Raw genomic sequence first — 22,035 nt, forward strand, 5'->3', positions numbered from 1 at the left:
AGATAATGTTAACATCTATTGACTTTTCTCATCAAGAGACATCGTATTTATATATCATAAAAAAACACAACATTAGCTGTCATTATTTCACATAAAATTTACTCATGGTGACTGAAAAAAAGAATGTTAGGTAACAAACTCTTTCGTGTGATACATCGATATGGCAAAATTATGAGACCATGTCATTAAAACTTATGCACCAAAGATTAACTTCCAAACTGAAGGAAAATATATCGTATATGATTAACCATGTAAAATTAGAAAAATGTATTTTGTGATTACCTTGAACCCAAAAGGTCTCTTGCGAAATACTTTTTTTGAAACGATAACAGACTATTTCTCTATTCAGTGCAATTATACAATTTCACGTACCATAAGATAGAAAGTCTAAGCAAACTTAATACAAACAAAAAACAGGAATATGGCGGGATAAATGAACAACATATTTGGGTCAAACTCTAAAATCAAATAAATCAAATTATTAATTACCTTACAAAAACTTTCGCAAAACATGTTACTCCACGATGACGCGGTGTGGAAGTTTATGGCAAAGTACAAACTATAAAAAAGTTCAGCACTGTTCAACCTAATCATCAGCTATATAAAGCAAACAATAAGGAGACATATACATCTAAAAGTTGTATTTACCAGTCTTGTGTTAACCAGGCTGATATTGATCACAGTTATTCCCTTTTCTCCTCAAGTTGATTTCGTATTCTTAACTCACAATGATGCGTAGTAAAATGTTAAGACAGTGTGCAAAATGTTATTTTATCACATAAAATTGTCCTCTGTCATATAAAGCACTATAATCAAAATCGAATCGCCCAATGTGCGGCTCCAACCCACGACCCCGGGATTAAGAGTCCCGTGCTCTACCGACTGATATTGTAAACATATATTACCTTTTCTCGTCAAGAGATATCTCATACAATATAAACCAGTCATTCGTATGTGAAAAAAGTCTATCGAGATGTATCATTAGACAGGCAAAGAAAAGGCAGACGCTATATTTTTCATTTCCGACGTATTTGCTTTAACATCCGCTGGGTTTATTACACATAAAAATTAGTCATGAAGACTATGAACCTCTCCTTGTTTGTGTGTGTTTGCTGACGTATTTGTGTTATTTGTGTTTTGCTTAGATGCCTGTTTCTATATCACTATGTTCGTCTGTTAAACGAAAATTGACTTGAAAAGAACAATATAAGTAGGTATTTTTCTCAGTCGCCTCATATCACTTAACGTATTGTGAATAACCTTTAGCATTTTTACAGCCTTGTACCAGTCTGTACGCTGATAAGACAGCCGATTGAAACGTCGCTACATCACATCCGTCATGTTGTGAAATATCGTAGGGATTGGTTGTAAGAATACACATCAGTTTCATGTTTTCGGTAATTGTGGAGTGCAACATGTAATTTAGGATATGATTGACCAAAATTGACCCGATCGTGAACTTGTCTCTTTCCGCCGGCATCTTGATCAAGGGAAACAAATTTGTTAAATATAAAACCCCCAATTGTGACGAATTACGTGGGAGGTATGTTTCACGATCTGACGTTAATAGCCGTGCGATATTAAATGACGAACACTAGTTGTGCCTTCTCAGAGCAAGAGAAACGTGTTATACAAACCAAGAGCCAGTCCGACGTCGTTTCTTCAATTCCCGATGTGTTCTTATCACATCTAATATGAATATATACCTTATATTTAATCATCAAACTTTCTTTGAATATTTTCTATTTTGGTTTGACTTTGTTATTTTGAATATAGTTTGGAAGTAGTTGCACGAATACACATCGATCTGATGTGCTTGGTGATACTCCTCTTGTAAACTGCAGGATGTTGGTTAGGACAGCAAAGGCCGAGATTGTTCATATTGTGAATTCGTCTGCTTCCGGTGTCATATTGTTCCATGTTAATTAAAAATTTCTTTAGAATAATGGTTTCACTATCGACTAATTACAACGCAGTATTTAGTTCATGCCATGACATAAATATCCAGGCGATGACTGAAGAACGATATTACTAGCTGTACCTTTCTCAAAACAAACCTTAGTCTGATAAGTCAACAGCCAAAAGAAAGTTTTTTCTTCAACATCCGATGGTGATGTGCCATATCTAACACGACTATATACCTTCTATTTAGTCTTAGAACTTTACATTGACGATTGTCCTTAACATTTGTGATTGTTATTATGTATTAAGCTCAATACAGCATATATCACTTTATCTTAGAATATTCGTTACCAGATTCTTTGGTGTGAAAGATCCCTACCAGAAACTTATATGACGGTAACAGATTAACTGCTGATGTCTGAACGATAGATCACTTATAATTAGCTACAAAACACTTAAAATTAAAAAAGCTAATATGGGACTAGTCGAATCACAAAAAGGTCTCTTATGGGATATTTGTTTAAAAAACTATAGCAAGAAGAAAATGTGTTTATTCAACTCAATTATGCAATTCCTCGTATCCAAATGAAGAGGAAAATTCGAAAACACTTAATGAAAATTAAACGAGATGGGATTTTGAAAAACGAACATGATTCTTGGGTGACCAGGTTACGCTCAGAAGTCAAATAATTCAAATGTTTACCTACCTTACAAGCAAATTCAACAAAAGAGGTGTTTTGCTGTGGAATTTTGAGAAAGTGCAAATTACTACGGCAAAATATTGATGAGAAATACGCCACTAAAAACTGTATTTACAAACAAAGCTGTAGCTATTAAAATATACACGCCCGATGTGGGGCTCGAACCCACGACCCCGGGATTAAGAGTCCCTTGCTTTTTTTTTGTTTTCTTTCTTTATTTAAAAAACGCTTTGTACAGTATATAAGTTAAAAGTATACAGTCAGTATGTACGTAGTAGTTTGTAATGCTATATTACAAAATAATGATTCTACAATATTATTTTGTTAAGCTATATTACAGAACAATGATTCTAAAATTATATTTTGTAATGCTTTAGTACAAAACAATGATTCTACAATGTAATAAACAGTTTATCCTCTTCCTTTCTCATTAAAGGATTATCTTTAACAGAATATTTCGTTATCAAAGTCTGATTTTTGTCTTTGTAATGTTGATACGCATATAATATATATTTTCTAGTCAAATATTGGAACAATCTTTCGATGTCTATTTGTTTCCCTAATAACGACATAATGTTTCTTCTTTTGTAAATGCACAATCGAGCAATGCTCAGAATGTAGTTCAAAAAATAGCTATTTACTGATTTTGTTTCTTTGTTATATCCTATCATGAGCATTTGTTCAAAAGAAGTGCTATTGAGAACACCAATTCTACAATTTTTAAAAAGAATCTCAACTATATATACAATATAATTCTTAAAAGAGCTTAATTCAGGACATTTCAAAAACATGTGAAATAAATCCTCTGTTTCCAACTGGCACACTGGACATAAGTCATTATCAATTTTGCCATAGTATTTTAGTCTTTCTTTTGTAAATATTCGATTGTGCATTATTCTGTAATCCAAATCTATACAATCTGGGGTCTTGAAAGGTAGATGTATCAATTTCCAGTATTTATGCTTTTCCAAACTAAATATCTTACTCCAAAAGGAAACAGAAGCTGGTTCTTGAAAAATCAACGTACATAAAAGCTTGTAAAATAGTTGTGTTGTACATAAACAGAGGTCATATAATTTTGTATCAACTCTGAGAAACATATTATTTCTCCCATTGGTTACAGTGGGTTTTGACTCTGTTGCAACAATATTTCTCCAGCCTAATGGTATACTTTCTATTATGCAATTATAGTCTTTTTTTATCTTATCTGTTTTGATCTCAGAATTTGATTTGTATATCATTTCTTGAATAGCTCTATAAGGTAGTATTCCAGGTACAAATTCATATGTAATATCCTGAACACGAACAATTCCTGCTTCTATAAATTCTGCGAAAAACAACGTTTTACCAGCACATGTAATATTAGGATTTAAAAAGAGAGGTTGTTCAAAAACATTCCTCACATCAATATTTGTATCGATATTATTTCTAAGTTTTTCCCATGCATGAAACATTTCTCTGTAAAATATAGGTAGGGTATTCAATTGTTGCTTATTTAAAGACATGAGAAACAACTCTTTGGTCAACCTCATGTTCAGGACAGTAGATAAAAAGTGATCAAAGGTATTTTTCCACATAGCATGGCAATTCACATCAAAGTATCTTGTTAAAAATTTTAGTCTGAATGCATACATTTTCATCTTTATATCAGTTAACTGTAGTCCGCCATTTCGCTTATCACCAATTATTGTATAATAGTGAACCAAATGGGACTATCCTGACCAAATAAATCTGAGAAATAATTGCTTCAATTCATCAGCAATCATATCAGGAAGAGGCTGAACTGACACTATGTACAATACTCTAGAAACTAATAAGTTATTAACAACTGTTACTTTTCCTTGTATTGTCAAATATCTCTGTGACCACAGTTGCAGTAAGTTTTTAATTTTAGACAATCTATCATTCCAGTTGAGTTGCTCACATAACTTTGCACATTTTCCAACATAAGCTCCCAAAATTAAGATGACTTGATCACACATTTGAATTTGTAATTGTTTGCAATAATCATCAGTAAGTTTACCAGATCCAATACACAGAAGTTCTGTCTTTTCCTTGTTCACCTTTGCACCAGATCCTTTACAATACAAGTCAAGTACATTAAAAGATTGATTAATGGATTGAGTGTCCGCTAATGTCAAGGTTGTATCATCTGCATGTTGAAAAACTTTACTTGTATTAGTAGACAGTGGGAGTGGAATACCTTTGATAGTGGGATTTGCTTTGATAGCGAGTCCTAAGGGTTCTGCTGCTAATACATATAACATTGCTGATATAGGACAACCTTGTCTGACTGAATTTTTAATTAAAAAGGGTTTCGTTAGATGACCATTGCATTTAACACTACTTTTAATTTCATTATAAAATATCTTTATCCACTGAATAAAATTGTCACCAAAACCGAACTTTCGTAAAACAGAAATCAAATATGAGTGGCAAACTCTGTCAAACGCTTTTTCTTGATCAATTTTTAAGATATATCCCTCAAGATTGTCTCTCTCAACCATATCTATAATATCTCTTACAGTGACTATAGTATCAGCAATATCTCTCCCAACTATACAACATGTCTGAGTTTGAGAAATAATTTTGGGTAATACCATTTTTAAACGTGTAGACAAAATCCTTGCCAAAATTTTATAATCTACATTAAGTAAACTGATAGGACGCCAATTTTGCAATCTTCTATTATCCCCCTTATTTTTATAAATAAGTGATATAACCCCAAATCTCATTGATCTCGACATAATATTGTCATTCTTAACACTCTGAAAGATGTGCAACAGAATATCATATATACAATCATAAAATTTACAATACCACTCTACTGTCAATCCGTCCGGGCCGGGGCTTTTATTTTTAGCCATCCCTTTTATAGCTGTATGTATTTCATCAACTGTTATTATGGCATCACACATATCTTTATCCTCATCAGATACAGAACAGTTTACAAAATTTAAAAGTGAATCAGTACAATTATCATCCACAGTTACCGAAGAATATAAATGACTATAAAACTGATGTATTTCATCTAAGATTCCGCTTGTATTTGAAATAATTACACCATCATCATCAATCAATTCATTGATTACATTTTTGTTGTGTCGATATTTCTCAAGATTAAGAAAGTATTTAGTATTTCTATCGCTTTCAATTGCCCATTTCGCCTTAGATCTCAATATAGCACCCCGACAAAAATCAGTTTCATAGTCACTTAGCTGATGTTTTAGTTCTTCATATTTGTTAAGGTCATATGATTCTTTATTTGCGACTTTTTCTGAAAATGATTTTAATTTATTTTGCAATGTAAAGTATTCTTGTAATCTTTCCTTATTTCTTCTTGTACAGTATACTTGGGAAAATTTTTTAATTTTGTATTTTACATTATCCCACCAAATGAGTGGTTCACTAAAATACATTTCGTCAGTTTTTCCCTCGGTAAGAATTGATTTCACTCTTTGTACATATTTTTCCTCAAAAAGAACATTGTTATTTAGTATCCATAATCCGGGCCCTGTTTCCACTTTGCAGGTATTTAGTTTAAGGTATACAAAAGAATGATCACTAAAGGATGTATCTGCATAATAAATATTTTGCACATTGGAATGCAATTTTGAGGAAATCAAAAAATAATCTATTCTACTCTGCTTCATTTCGCCTAGTACAACTTGTTTACTGGAGAAACTACGAGTACTAGGATTTCGTGATCTCCATAAATCGGTAATATTCCTATCATGAATAATTTTATAAAGTTCACGCACTGCTACATCATCAATATGTAAGACTTTGTTATGTCGATCAATACCTGCTAAAGTTGTATTAAAATCACCAGCCAGGATAGTGCTATCACTAGTACTGTTATGTAAATATGTATTTAGCTTCATGAAAAAGTTAAACCTTTCCTTCACAACATTTGGAGCATAAATATTGATTAAATCAATCACTTTATCATCAATAGCTATTTTAAGATGTAAAATCCTACCCTTTTCAATCATTTCTTGTGTCACCTGATTTCTCAATTCTCTCACTACTAAAACAGCAACACCTGCCCTTCTATTGTCTGCATTGGTATAAAATATGTCACCATTCCAAATCTCATTTTCTCTAATACTTTCAACAAGCTCATCATCCCAAAAGGTTTCTTGCAATAATAAAATATGGCCTCTTTTCTCTTTAAATATTTCTAAAACAGACTTTAGTTTATTCAAATTACGCAAACCGTTTACATTTAGAGATACAATATTTAAAGCCATGATTATGATGAGTGTATTGAAAGTATTAAAAAATGTTGAGTGTTTGATCATTTCTTAATAGGTGTTCGTCGCATGCTATTCATTTTCAGGTTAGGGACTGGATTAAACCTTCTCCTTCTCCCTTGTACTACTTTGAAATTTTCGATATTAGTACCGTTTTCTTGACATGTACGTGATTCGTTTGATCTTTCAACAACGTCTGCAGCCATCTTCCTGTCATCATCTGAATCTGTCCCCGATCCATCTCCAATTGTATGATTGTTGTTTACTTCCTCCTCAGATTCTATTTCTACATTGGTTATATCAACTCCACTTCTTTCTTTTTCTTCCCCACTTTCTCCACTCTCATTATCTTTTTTTGCATTCTCAATTTCTTCTTTATCATCTTCGTCACTCGGTAACTCCAATATGTCTTCCCTCGTATCATCATCAACTTGCGAATGAATGCCTGCAATGGCCTCTCTGTAACACATACATGTTTGCGCCTCTTTGTGGCATTTGTCGCATATCCTGCATGTACACATAAGAGGAAAACTTCCACAACTGTCACATCTTTGCCTTGTGCAATTTTTTGCTACATGACCTTGCTCCCCACACTTGTAGCATACAAAATCAGGGCAGTCTTTTATAACATGTCCCGGATCTAGACATCTAGAACATACCTTAACTTGGTTATCGTGTAATACTCTAAAGTATTGCTGACCATTGACAGTCTGAAATTTCAGACTGTAAGGCAAGGATTTTACCTGCTGTGGAAATTTACATTTGACATAACGAGTCCCATCAGCCACACTAGTCCCAGGATAATATCTGCGTTGAATGGGAGAAAGAAGTTCTACTCCGTATTCACCGAGCTTCATACTTATATCATCATCGGTGATGTATGCTGGTAAATGAAGAATTGACACAATAATAGTGTCTGAATATAAGAGAGTACAATCAAAGTGTTCACTTCCAATATCAATTCCACACAAGGTATTATATGCTACTTCCTTACTCGGTAGTGTGACCTCATACAAATTTGCACCTTTGGGCACAACTGCATAGACCGACATATCTCCGGTTAATTCTTCTACACTTCTAACAATATCACTTGCCTTTATTTTCTTCACATCCTTTACATCAATCACCACGGTACATTCTTTCCCAAAACGACGAGAAGCTCTTGTCTGTCTATCGATGTTACTCGACATGCCATTCTTATTGTTAGCTATTCCACTGGTGTCATTAGAGTGTGAGTCAGCTCCTTGTGCTGCACGTGCAGCACGACCAGGCTTTGTATTCATTGTCACAGAAAATAATATTTTGTGTGGTGGATAAAGTTATCCACACACTCAAAATATATCTCACTTATATATGAATGCGATCACACAAATCTTATCAACGTACCTGTAACAGATTAAAAAAGCAAAAATGTCTATTAAAGGAAAAAAACTTGAAAATTCACGGAGCGATCATCAAACGTGTTTTCCTTCTCTAAGAGTCCCGTGCTCTACCGACTGAGCTAACCGGGCAGATAATGTTAACATCTATTGACTTTTCTCATCAAGAGAGATCGTATTTATATATCATAATAAAAAACAACATTAGCTGTCATTATTTCACATAAAATTTACTCATGGTGACTGAAAAAAAGAATGTTCGGTAACAAACTCTTTCGTGTGATACATCGATATGGCAAAATTATGAGACCATGTCATTAAAATTTATCCACCAAAGATTAACATCCAAACTGAAGGAAAATATATCGTATATGATCAACCATGTAAAATTAGAAAAATATATTTTGTGATTACCTTGAACCCCAAAGGTCTCTTGCGAAATACTTTTTTTGAAACGATAACAGACTATTTCTCTATTCAGTGCAATTATACAATTTCACGTACCATAAGATAGAAAGTCTAAGCAAACTTAATACAAACAAAAAACAGGAATATGGCGGGATAAATGAACAACATATTTGGGTCAAACTCTAAAATCAAATAAATCAAATTATTAATTACCTTACAAAAACTTTCGCAAAACATGTTACTCCACGATGACGCGATGTGGAAGTTTATGGCAAAGTACAAACTATAAAAAAGTTCAGCACTGTTCAACCTAATCATCAGCTATATAAAGCAAACAATAAGGAGACATATACATCTGAAAGTTGTATTTACCAGTCTTGTGTTAACCAGGCTGATATTGATCACAGTTATTCCCTTTTCTCCTCAAGTTGCTTTCGTATTCTTAACTCACAATGATGCGTAGTAAAATGTTAAGACAGTGTGCAAAATGTTATTTTATCACATAAAATTGTCCTCTGTCACATAAAGCACTATAATCAAAATCGAATCGCCCAATGTGCGGCTCCAACCCACGACCCCGGGATTAAGAGTCCCGTGCTCTACCGACTGATATTGTAAACATATATTACCTTTTCTCGTCAAGAGATATCTCATACAATATAAACCAGTCATTCGTATGTGAAAAAAAGTCTATGGAGATGTATTATTAGACAGGCAAGGAAAGGCAGACGCTATATTTTTCATTTCCAACGTATTTGCTTTAACATCCACTGGGTTTATTACACATAAAAAGTAGTCATGAAGACTATGAACCTCTCCTTGTTTGTGTGTGTTTGCTGACGTATTTGTGTTATTTGTGTTTTGCTTAGATGCCTGTTTCTATATCACTATGTTCGTCTGTTAAACGAAAATTGACTTGAAAAGAACAATATAATTAGGTATTTTTCTCAGTCGCCTCATATCACTTAACGTATTGTGAATAACCTTTAGCATTTTTACAGCCTTGTACCAGTCTGTACGCTGATAAGACAGCCGATTGAAACGTCGCTACATCACATCCGTCATGTTGTGAAATATCGTAGGGATTGGTTGTAAGAATACACATCAGTTTCATGTTTTCGGTAATTGTGGAGTGCAACATGTAATTTAGGATATGATTGACCAAAATTGACCCGATCGTGAACTTGTCTCTTTCCGCCGGCATCTTGATCAAGGGAAACAAATTTGTTAAATATAAAGCCCCCAATTGTGACGAATTACGTGGGAGGTATGTTTCACGATCTGACGTTAATAGCCGTGCGATATTAAATGACGAACACTAGTTGTGCCTTCTCAGAGCAAGAGAAACGTGTTATACAAACCAAGAGCCAGTCCGACGTCGTTTCTTCAATTCCCGATGTGTTCTTATCACATCTAATATGAATATATACCTTATATTTAATCATCAAACCTTTCTTTGAATATTTTCTATTTTGGTTTGACTTTGTTATTTTGAATATAGTTTGGAAGTAGTTGCACGAATACACATCGATCTGATGTGCTTGGTGATACTCCTCTTGTAAACTGCAGGATGTTGGTTAGGACAGCAAAGGCCGAGATTGTTCATATTGTGAATTCGTCTGCTTCCGGTGTCATATTGTTCCATGTTAATTAAAAATTTCTTTAGAATAATGGTTTCACTATCGACTAATTACAACGCAGTATTTAGTTCATGCCATGACATAAATATCCAGGCGATGACTGAAGAACGATATTACTAGCTGTACCTTTCTCAAAACAAACCTTAGTCTGATAAGTCAACAGCCAATAGGAAATTTTTTCTTCAACATCCGATGGTGATGTGCCATATCTAACACGACTATATACCTTCTATTTAGTCTTAGAACTTTACATTGACGATTGTCCTTAACATCTGTGATTGTTATTATGTATTAAGCTCAATACAGTATATACCACTTTATCTTAGAATATTCGTTACCAGATTCTTTGGTGTGAAAGATCCCTACCAGAAACTTATATGATGGTAACAGATTAACTGCTGATGTCTGAACGATAGATCACTTATAATTAGCTACAGAACACTTAAAATTAAAAAAGCTAATATGGGACTAGTCGAATCACAAAAAGGTCTCTTATGGGATATTTGTTTAAAAAACTATAGCAAGAAGAAAATGTGTTTATTCAACTCAATTATGCAATTCCTCGTATCCAAATGAAGAGGAAAATTCGAAAACACTTAATGAAAATTAAACGAGATGGCATTTTGAAAAACGAACATGATTCTTGGGTGACCAGGTTACGCTCAGAAGTCAAATAATTCAAATGTTTACCTACCTTACAAGCAAATTGAACAAAAGAGGTGTTTTGCTGTGGAATTTTGAGAAAGTGCAAATTACTACGGCAAAATATTGATGAGAAATACGCCACTAAAAACTGTATTTACAAACAAAAGCTGTAGCTATTAAAATATACACGCCCGATGTGGGGCTCGAACCCACGACCCCGGGATTAAGAGTCCCGTGCTTTTTTTTTTTTCTTTCTTTATTTAAAAAACGTTTTGTACAGGATATAAGTTAAAAGTATACAGTCAGTATGTACATAGTAGTTTGTAATGCTATATTACAAAATAATGGTTCTAGAATTGTATTTTGTAATGCTATATTACAAAACAGTGATTCTACAATAGTATTTTGTTGAGCTCTATTACAGAACAATGATTCTAAAATTATATTTTGTAATGCTATTGTACAAAACAATGATTCAACAATGTAATAAACAGTTTATCCTCTTCTATTCTCATTAAAGGATTATCTTTTACAAAATACTTCGTAATCAAAGTCTGATTTTTGTCTTTGTAATGTTGATACGCATATAATATATATTTTCTAGTCAAATATTGGAACAATCTTTCGATGTCTATTTGTTTCCCTAATAACGACATAATGTTTCTTCTTTTGTAAATGCACAATCGAGCAATGCTCAGAATGTAGTTCACAAAATAACTATTTACTGATTTTGTTTCTTTGTTATATCCTATCATGAGCATTTTTCAAAAGAAGTGCTATTGAGAACACCAATTCTACAATTTTTAAAAAGAATCTCAACTATATATACAATATAATTCTTAAAAGAGCTTAATTCAGGACATTTCAAAAACATGTGAAATAAATCCTCTGTTTCCAACTGGCACACTGGACATAAGTCATTATCAATTTTGCCATAGTATTTTAGTCTCTCTTTTGTAAATATTCGATTGTGCATTATTCTGTAATCCAAATCTATACAATCTGGGGTCTTGAAAGGTAAGTGTATCAATTTCCAGTATTTATGCTTTTCCAAACTAAATATCTTACTCCAAAAGGAAACAGAAGCTGGTTCTTGAAAAATCAACGTACATAAAAGCTTGTAAAATAGTTGTGTTGTACATAAACAGAGGTCATATAATTTTGTATCAACTCTGAGAAACATATTATTTCTCCCATTGGTTACAGTGGGTTTTGACTCTGTTGCAACAATATTTCTCCAGCCTAATGGTATACTTTCTATTATGCAATTATAGTCTTTTTTTATCTTATCTGTTTTGATCTCAGAATTTGATTTGTATATCATTTCTTGAATAGCTCTATAAGGTAGTATTCCAGGTACAAATTCATATGTAATATCCTGAACACGAACAATTCCTGCTTCTATAAATTCTGCGAAAAACAACGTTTTACCAGCACATGTAATATTAGGATTTAAAAAGAGAGGTTGTTCAAAAACATTCCTCACATCAATATTTGTATCGATATTATTTCTAAGTTTTTCCCATGCATGAAACATTTCTCTGTAAAATATAGGTAGGGTATTCAATTGTTGCTTATTTAAAGACATGAGAAACAACTCTTTGGTCAACCTCATGTTCAGGACAGTAGATAAAAAGTGATCAAAGGTATTTTTCCACATAGCATGGCAATTCACATCAAAGTATCTTGTTAAAAATTTTAGTCTGAATGCATACATTTTCATCTTTATATCAGTTAACTGTAGTCCGCCATTTCGCTTATCACCAATTATTGTATAATAGTGAACCAAATGGGACTTTCCTGACCAGATAAATCTGAGAAATAATTGCTTCAATTCATCAGCAATCATATCAGGAAGAGGCTGAACTGACACTACGTACAATACTCTAGAAACTAATAAGTTATTAACAACTGTTACTTTTCCTTGTATTGTCAAATATCTCTGTGACCACAGTTGCAATAAGTTTTTAATTTTAGACAATCTATCATTCCAGTTGAGTTGCTCACATAACTTTGCACATTTTCCAACATAAGCTCCCAAAATTAAGATGACTTGATCACACATTTGAATTTGTAATTGTTTGCAATAATCATCAGTAAGTTTACCAGATCCAATACACAGAAGTTCTGTCTTTTCCTTGTTCACCTTTGCACCAGATCCTTTACAATACAAGTCAAGTACATTAAAAGATTGATTAATGGATTGTGTGTCCGCTAATGTCAAGGTTGTATCATCTGCATGTTGAAAAACTTTGCTTGTATTACTAGACAGTGGGAGTGGAATACCTTTGATAGTGGGATTTGCTTTGATAGCGAGTCCTAAGGGTTCTGCTGCTAATACATATAACATTGCTGATATAGGATAACCTTGTCTGACTGAATTTTTAATTAAAAAGGGTTTCGTTAGATGACCATTGCATTTAACACTACTTTTAATTTCATTATAAAATATCTTTATCCACTGAATAAAATTGTCACCAAACCCGAACTTTCGTAAAACAGAAATCAAATATGAGTGGCAAACTCTGTCAAACGCTTTTTCTTGATCAATTTTTAAGATATATCCCTCAAGATTGTCTCTCTCAACCATATCTATAATATCTCTTACAGTGACTATAGTATCAGCAATATCTCTCCCAACTATACAACATGTCTGAGTTTGAGAAATAATTTTGGGTAATACCATTTTTAAACGTGTAGACAAAATCCTTGCCAAAATTTTATAATCTACATTAAGTAAACTGATAGGACGCCAATTTTGCAATCTTCTATTATCCCCCTTATTTTTATAAATAAGTGATATAACCCCAAATCTCATTGATCTCGACATAATATTGTCATTCTTAACACTCTGAAAGATGTGCAACAGAATATCATATATACAATCATAAAATTTACAATACCACTCTACTGTCAATCCGTCCGGGCCGGGGCTTTTATTTTTAGCCATCCCTTTTATAGCTGTATGTATTTCATCAACTGTTATTATGGCATCACACATATCTTTATCCTCATCAGATACAGAACAGTTTACAAAATTTAAAAGTGAATCAGTACAATTATCATCAACAGTTACCGAAGAATATAAATGACTATAAAACTGATGTATTTCATCTAAGATTCCGCTTGTATTTGAAATAATTACACCATCATCATCAATCAATTCATTGATTACATTTTTGTTGTGTCGATATTTCTCAAGATTTAGAAAGTATTTAGTATTTCTATCGCTTTCAATTGCCCATTTCGCCTTAGATCTCAATATAGCACCCCGACAAAAATCGGTTTCATAGTCACTTAGCTGATGTTTTAGTTCTTCATATTTGTTAATGTCATATGATTCTTTATTTGCGACTTTTTCTGAAAATGATTTTAATTTATTTTGCAATGTAAAGTATTCTTGTAATCTTTCCTTATTTCTTCTTGTACAGTATACTTGGGAAAATTTTTTAATTTTGTATTTTACATTATCCCACCAAATGAGTGGTTCACTAAAATACATTTCGTCAGTTTTTCCCTCGGTAAGAATTGATTTCACTCTTTGTACATATTTTTCCTCAAAAAGAACATTGTTATTTAGTATCCATAATCCGGGCCCTGTTTCCACTTTGCAGGTATTTAGTTTAGGGTATACAAAAGAATGATCACTAAAGGATGTATCTGCATAATAAATATTTTGCACATTGGAATGCAATTTTGAGGAAATCAAAAAATAATCTATTCTACTCTGCTTCATTTCGCCTGGTACAACTTGTTTTCTGGAGAAACTACGAGTACTAGGATTTCGTGATCTCCATAAATCGGTAATATTCCTATCATGAATAATTTTATAAAGTTCACGCACTGCTACATCATCAATATGTAAGACTTTGTTATGTCGATCAATACCTGCTAAAGTTGTATTAAAATCACCAGCCAGGATAGTGCTATCACTAGTACTGTTATGTAAATATGTATTTAGCTTCATGAAAAAGTTAAACCTTTCCTTCACAACATTTGGAACATAAATATTGATTAAATCAATCACTTTATCATCAATAGCTATTTTAAGATGTAAAATCCTACCCTTTTCAATCATTTCTTGTGTCACCTGATTTCTCAGTTCTCTCACTACTAAAACAGCAACACCTGCCCTCCTATTGTCTGCATTACTATAAAATATGTCACCATTCCAAATCTCATTTTCTCTAATACTTTCAGCAAACTCATCATCCCAAAAGGTTTCTTGCAATAATAAAATATGGCCTCTTTTCTCTTTAAATATTTCTAAAACAGACTTTAGTTTATTCAAATTACGCAAGCCATTTACATTTAGAGATACAATATTTAAAGCCATGATTATGATGAGTGTATTGAAAGTATTAAAAAATGTTGAGTGTTTGATCATTTCTTAATAGGTGTTCGTCGCATGCTATTCATTTTCAGGTTAGGTACTGGATTAAACCTTCTCCTTCTCCTTTGTACTACTTTGAAATTTTCGATATTAGTACCGTTTTCTTGACATGTACGTGATTCGTTTGATCTTTCAACAACGTCTGCAGCCATCTTCCTGTCATCATCTGAATCTGTCCCCGATCCATCTCCAATTGTATGATTTTTGTTTACTTCCTCCTCAGATTCTATTTCTACATTGGTCATATCAACTCCACTTCTTTCTTTTTCTTCCTCACTTTCTCCACTCTCGTTATCTTGTTTTGCATTCTCAATTTCTTCTTTATCATCTTCGTCACTCGGTAACTCCAATATGTCTTCCCTCGTATCATCATCAACTTGCGAATGAATCCCTGCAATGGTCTCTCTGTAACACATACATGTTTGCGCCTCTTTGTGGCATTTGTCGCATATCCTGCATGTACACATTAGAGGAAAACTTCCACAGCTGTCACATCTTTGCCTTGTGCAATTTTTTGCTACATGACCTTGCTCCCCACACTTGTAGCATACAAAGTCAGGGCAGTCTTTTATAACATGTCCCGGATCTAGACATCTAGAACATACCTTAACTTGGTTATCGTGTAATACTCTAAAGTATTGCTGACCATTGACAGTCTGAAATTTCAGACTGTAAGGCAAGGATTTTACCTGCTGTGGAAATTTACATTTGACATAACGAGTCCCATCAGCCACACTAGTCCCAGGATAATATCTGCGTTGAATGGGAGAAAGAAGTTCTACTCCGTATTCACCGAGCTTCATACTTATATCATCATCGGTGATGTATGCTGGTAAATGAAGAATTGACACAATAATAGTGTCTGAATATAAGAGAGTACAATCAAAGTGTTCACTTCCAATATCAATTCCACACAAGGTATTATATGCTACTTCCTTGCTCGGTAGTGTGACCTCATACAAATTTGCACCTTTGGGCACAACTGCATAGACCGACATATCTCCGGTTAATTCTTCTACACTTCTAACAATATCACTTGCCTTTATTTTCTTCACATCCTTTACATCAATCACCACGGTACATTCTTTCCCAAAACGACGAGAAGCTCCTGTCTGTCTATCGATGTTACTAAAAATGGCATTCTTATTGTTAACTATTCCACTGGTGTCATTCGAGTGTGAGTCAGCTCCTTGTGCTGCACGTGCAGCACGACCAGGCTTTGAATTCATTGTCACAGAAAATAGTATTTTGTGTGGTGGATAAAGTTATCCACACACTCAAAATATATCTCACTTATATATGAATGCGATCACACAAATCTTATAAACGTATCTGTAACAAATTAAAACAGCAAAAATGTCTATTAAAAGAAAAAAACTTGAAAATTCACGGAGCGATCATCAAACGTGTTTTCCTTCTGATGTCATAACCGGAAGTCCCCGAGTCCCGTGCTCTACCGACTGAGCTAACCGGGCAGATAATGTTAACATCTGTTGACTTTTCTCATCAAGAGACATCGTATTTATATATCATAATAAAAAAACAACATTAGCTGTCATTATTTCACATAAAATTTACTCATGGTGACTGAAAAAAGGAATGTTCGGTAACAAACTCTTTCGTGTGATACATCGATATGGCAAAATTATGAGACCATGTCATTAAAATTTATGCACCAAAGATTAACTTCCAAATTGAAGGAAAATGTATCGTATATGATTAACCATGTAAAATTAGAAAAATGTATTTTGTGATTACCTTGAACCCCAAAGGTCTCTTGCGAAATACTTTTTTTGAAACGATAACAGACTATTTCTCTATTCAGTGCAATTATACAATTTCACGTACCATAAGATAGAAAGTCTAAGCAAACTTAATACAAACAAAAAACAGGAATATGGCGGGATAAATGAACAACATATTTGGGTCAAACTCTAAAATCAAATAAATCAAATTATTAATTACCTTACAAAAACTTTCGCAAAACATGTTACTCCACGATGACGCGATGTGGACGTTTATGGCAAAGTACAAACTATAAAAAAGTTCAGCACTGTTCAACCTAATCATCAGCTATATAAAGCAAACAATAAGGAGACATATACATCTAAAAGTTGTATTTACCAGTCTTGTGTTAACCAGGCTGATATTGATCACAGTTATTCCCTTTTCTCCTCAAGTTGCTTTCGTATTCTTAACTCACAATGATGCGTAGTAAAATGTTAAGACAGTGTGCAAAATGTTATTTTATCACATAAAATTGTCCTCTGTCATATAAAGCACTATAATCAAAATCGAATCGCCCAATGTGCGGCTCCAACCCACGACCCCGGGATTAAGAGTCCCGTGCTCTACCGACTGATATTGTAAACATATATTACCTTTTCTCGTCAAGAGATATCTCATACAATATAAACCAGTCATTCGTATGTGAAAAAAGTCTATCGAGATGTATCATTAGACAGGCAAGGAAAGGCAGACGCTATATTTTTCATTTCCAACGTATTTGCTTTAACATCCACTGGGTTTATTACACATAAAAAGTAGTCATGAAGACTATGAACCTCTCCTTGTTTGTGTGTGTTTGCTGACGTATTTGTGTTATTTGTGTTTTGCTTAGATGCCTGTTTCTATATCACTATGTTCGTCTGTTAAACGAAAATTGACTTGAAAAGAACAATATAATTAGGTATTTTTCTCAGTCGCCTCATATCACTTAACGTATTGTGAATAACCTTTAGCATTTTTACAGTATTGTACCAGTCTGTACGCTGATAAGACAGCCGATTGAAACGTCGCTACATCACATCCGTCATGTTGTGAAATATCGTAGGGATTGGTTGTAAGAATACACATCAGTTTCATGTTTTCGGTAATTGTGGAGTGCAACATGTAATTTAGGATATGATTGACCAAAATTGACCCGATCGTGAACTTGTCTCTTTCCGCCGGCATCTTGATCAAGGGAAACAAATTTGTTAAATATAAAGCCCCCAATTGTGACGAATTACGTGGGAGGTATGTTTCACGATCTGACGTTAATAGCCGTGCGATATTAAATGACGAACACTAGTTGTGCCTTCTCAGAGCAGGAGAAACGTGTTATACAAACCAAGAGCCAGTCCGACTTCGTTTCTTCAATTCCCGATGTGTTCTTATCACATCTAATATGAATATATACCTTATATTTAATCATCAAACCTTTCTTTGAATATTTTCTATTTTGGTTTGACTTTGTTATTTTGAATATAGTTTGGAAGTAGTTGCACGAATACACATCGATCTGATGTGCTTGGTGATACTCCTCTTGTAAACTGCAGGATGTTGGTTAGGACAGCAAAGGCCGAGATTGTTCATATTGTGAATTCGTCTGCTTCCGGTGTCATATTGTTCCATGTTAATTAAAAATTTCTTTAGAATAATGGTTTCACTATCGACTAATTACAACGCAGTATTTAGTTCATGCCATGACATAAATATCCAGGCGATGACTGAAGAACGATATTACTAGCTGTACCTTTCTCAAAACAAACCTTAGTCTGATAAGTCAACAGCCAATAGGAAATTTTTTCTTCAACATCCGATGGTGATGTGCCATATCTAACACGACTATATACCTTCTATTTAGTCTTAGAACTTTACATTGACGATTGTCCTTAACATCTGTGATTGTTATTATGTATTAAGCTCAATACAGTATATACCACTTTATCTTAGAATATTCGTTACCAGATTCTTTGGTGTGAAAGATCCCTACCAGAAACTTATATGATGGTAACAGATTAACTGCTGATGTCTGAACGATAGATCACTTATAATTAGCTACAGAACACTTAAAATTAAAAAAGCTAATATGAGACTAGTCGAATCACAAAAAGGTCTCTTATGGGATATTTGTTTAAAAAACTATAGCAAGAAGAAAATGTGTTTATTCAACTCAATTATGCAATTCCTCGTATCCAAATGAAGAGGAAAATTCGAAAACACTTAATGAAAATTAAACGAGATGGCATTTTGAAAAACGAGCATGATTCTTGGGTGACCAGGTTACGCTCAGAAGTCAAATAATTCAAATGTTTACCTACCTTACAAGCAAATTCAACAAAAGAGGTGTTTTGCTGTGGAATTTTGAGAAAGTGCAAATTACTACGGCAAAATATTGATGAGAAATACGCCACTAAAAACTGTATTTACAAACAAAAGCTGTAGCTATTAAAATATACACGCCCGATGTGGGGCTCGAACCCACGACCCCGGGATTAAGAGTCCCGTGCTCTACCGACTGAGCTAACCGGGCAGATAATGTTAACATCTGTTGACTTTTCTCATCAAGAGACATCGTATTTATATATCATAATAAAAAAACAACATTAGCTGTCATTATTTCACATAAAATTTACTCATGGTGACTGAAAAAAGGAATGTTCGGTAACAAACTCTTTCGTGTGATACATCGATATGGCAAAATTATGAGACCATGTCATTAAAATTTATGCACCAAAGATTAACTTCCAAATTGAAGGAAAATGTATCGTATATGATTAACCATGTAAAATTAGAAAAATGTATTTTGTGATTACCTTGAACCCCAAAGGTCTCTTGCGAAATACTTTTTTTGAAACGATAACAGACTATTTCTCTATTCAGTGCAATTATACAATTTCACGTACCATAAGATAGAAAGTCTAAGCAAACTTAATACAAACAAAAAACAGGAATATGGCGGGATAAATGAACAACATATTTGGGTCAAACTCTAAAATCAAATAAATCAAATTATTAATTACCTTACAAAAACTTTCGCAAAACATGTTACTCCACGATGACGCGATGTGGAAGTTTATGGCAAAGTACAAACTATAAAAAAGTTCAGCACTGTTCAACCTAATCATCAGCTATATAAAGCAAACAATAAGGAGACATATACATCTAAAAGTTGTATTTACCAGTCTTGTGTTAACCAGGCTGATATTGATCACAGTTATTCCCTTTTCTCCTCAAGTTGCTTTCGTATTCTTAACTCACAATGATGCGTAGTAAAATGTTAAGACAGTGTGCAAAATGTTATTTTATCACATAAAATTGTCCTCTGTCATATAAAGCACTATAATCAAAATCGAATCGCCCAATGTGCGGCTCCAACCCACGACCCCGGGATTAAGAGTCCCGTGCTCTACCGACTGATATTGTAAACATATATTACCTTTTCTCGTCAAGAGATATCTCATACAATATAAACCAGTCATTCGTATGTGAAAAAAGTCTATCGAGATGTATCATTAGACAGGCAAAGAAAAGGCAGACGCTATATTTTTCATTTCCAACGTATTTGCTTTAACATCCGCTGGGTTTATTACACATAAAAATTAGTCATGAAGACTATGAACCTCTCCTTGTTTGTGTGTGTTTGCTGACGTATTTGTGTTATTTGTGTTTTGCTTAGATGCCTGTTTCTATATCACTATGTTCGTCTGTTAAACGAAAATTGACTTGAAAAGAACAATATAATTAGGTATTTTTCTCAGTCGCCTCATATCACTTAACGTATTGTGAATAACCTTTAGCATTTTTACAGCCTTGTACCAGTCTGTACGCTGATAAGACAGCCGATTGAAACGTCGCTACATCACATCCGTCATGTTGTGAAATATCGTAGGGATTGGTTGTAAGAATACACATCAGTTTCATGTTTTCGGTAATTGTGGAGTGTAACATGTAATTTAGGATATGATTGACCAAAATTGACCCGATCGTGAACTTGTCTCTTTCCGCCGGCATCTTGATCAAGGGAAACAAATTTGTTAAATATAAAGCCCCCAATTGTGACGAATTACATGGGAGGTATGTTTCACGATCTGACGTTAATAGCCGTGCGATATTAAATGACGAACACTAGTTGTGCCTTCTCAGAGCAAGAGAAACGTGTTATACAAACCAAGAGCCAGTCCGACTTCGTTTCTTCAATTCCCGATGTGTTCTTATCACATCTAATATGAATATATACCTTATATTTAATCATCAAACCTTTCTTTGAATATTTTCTATTTTGGTTTGACTTTGTTATTTTGAATATAGTTTGGAAGTAGTTGCACGAATACACATCGATCTGATGTGCTTGGTGATACTCCTCTTGTAAACTGCAGGATGTTGGTTAGGACAGCAAAGGCCGAGATTGTTCATATTGTGAATTCGTCTGCTTCCGGTGTCATATTGTTCCATGTTAATTAAAAATTTCTTTAGAATAATGGTTTCACTATCGACTAATTACAACGCAGTATTTAGTTCATGCCATGACATAAATATCCAGGCGATGACTGAAGAACGATATTACTAGCTGTACCTTTCTCAAAACAAACCTTAGTCTGATAAGTCAACAGCCAATAGGAAGTTTTTTCTTCAACATCCGATGGTGATGTGCCATATCTAACACGATTATATACCTTCTATTTAGTCTTAAAACTTTACATTGACGATTGTCCTTAACATCTGTGATTGTTATTATGTATTAAGCTCAATACAGTATATACCACTTTATCTTAGAATATTCGTTACCAGATTCTTTGGTGTGAAAGATCCCTACCAGAAACTTATATGACGGTAACAGATTAACTGCTGATGTCTGAACGATAGATCACTTATAATTAGCTACAGAACACTTAAAATTAAAAAAGCTAATATGGGACTAGTCGAATCACAAAAAGGTCTCTTATG

At 33.7% G+C, this 22,035-nt stretch overlaps 1 non-coding gene across 1 annotated transcript; it reads right to left on the reverse strand.

Annotated features, from left to right (window-relative positions):
• Positions 1-19,548: 19,548 nt before the first annotated feature.
• Positions 19,549-19,621, reverse strand: Trnak-cuu (transfer RNA lysine (anticodon CUU)). The gene has a single exon. It is a non-coding gene; the product is annotated as a tRNA-Lys (tRNA).
• Positions 19,622-22,035: the final 2,414 nt, after the last annotated feature.

Source organism: Sinohyriopsis cumingii, chromosome 10 (assembly GCF_028554795.1).
Source record: "Sinohyriopsis cumingii isolate HCF-2022 chromosome 10, ASM2855479v2, whole genome shotgun sequence".
Lineage (NCBI taxonomy): Eukaryota > Metazoa > Mollusca > Bivalvia > Unionida > Unionidae > Sinohyriopsis > Sinohyriopsis cumingii.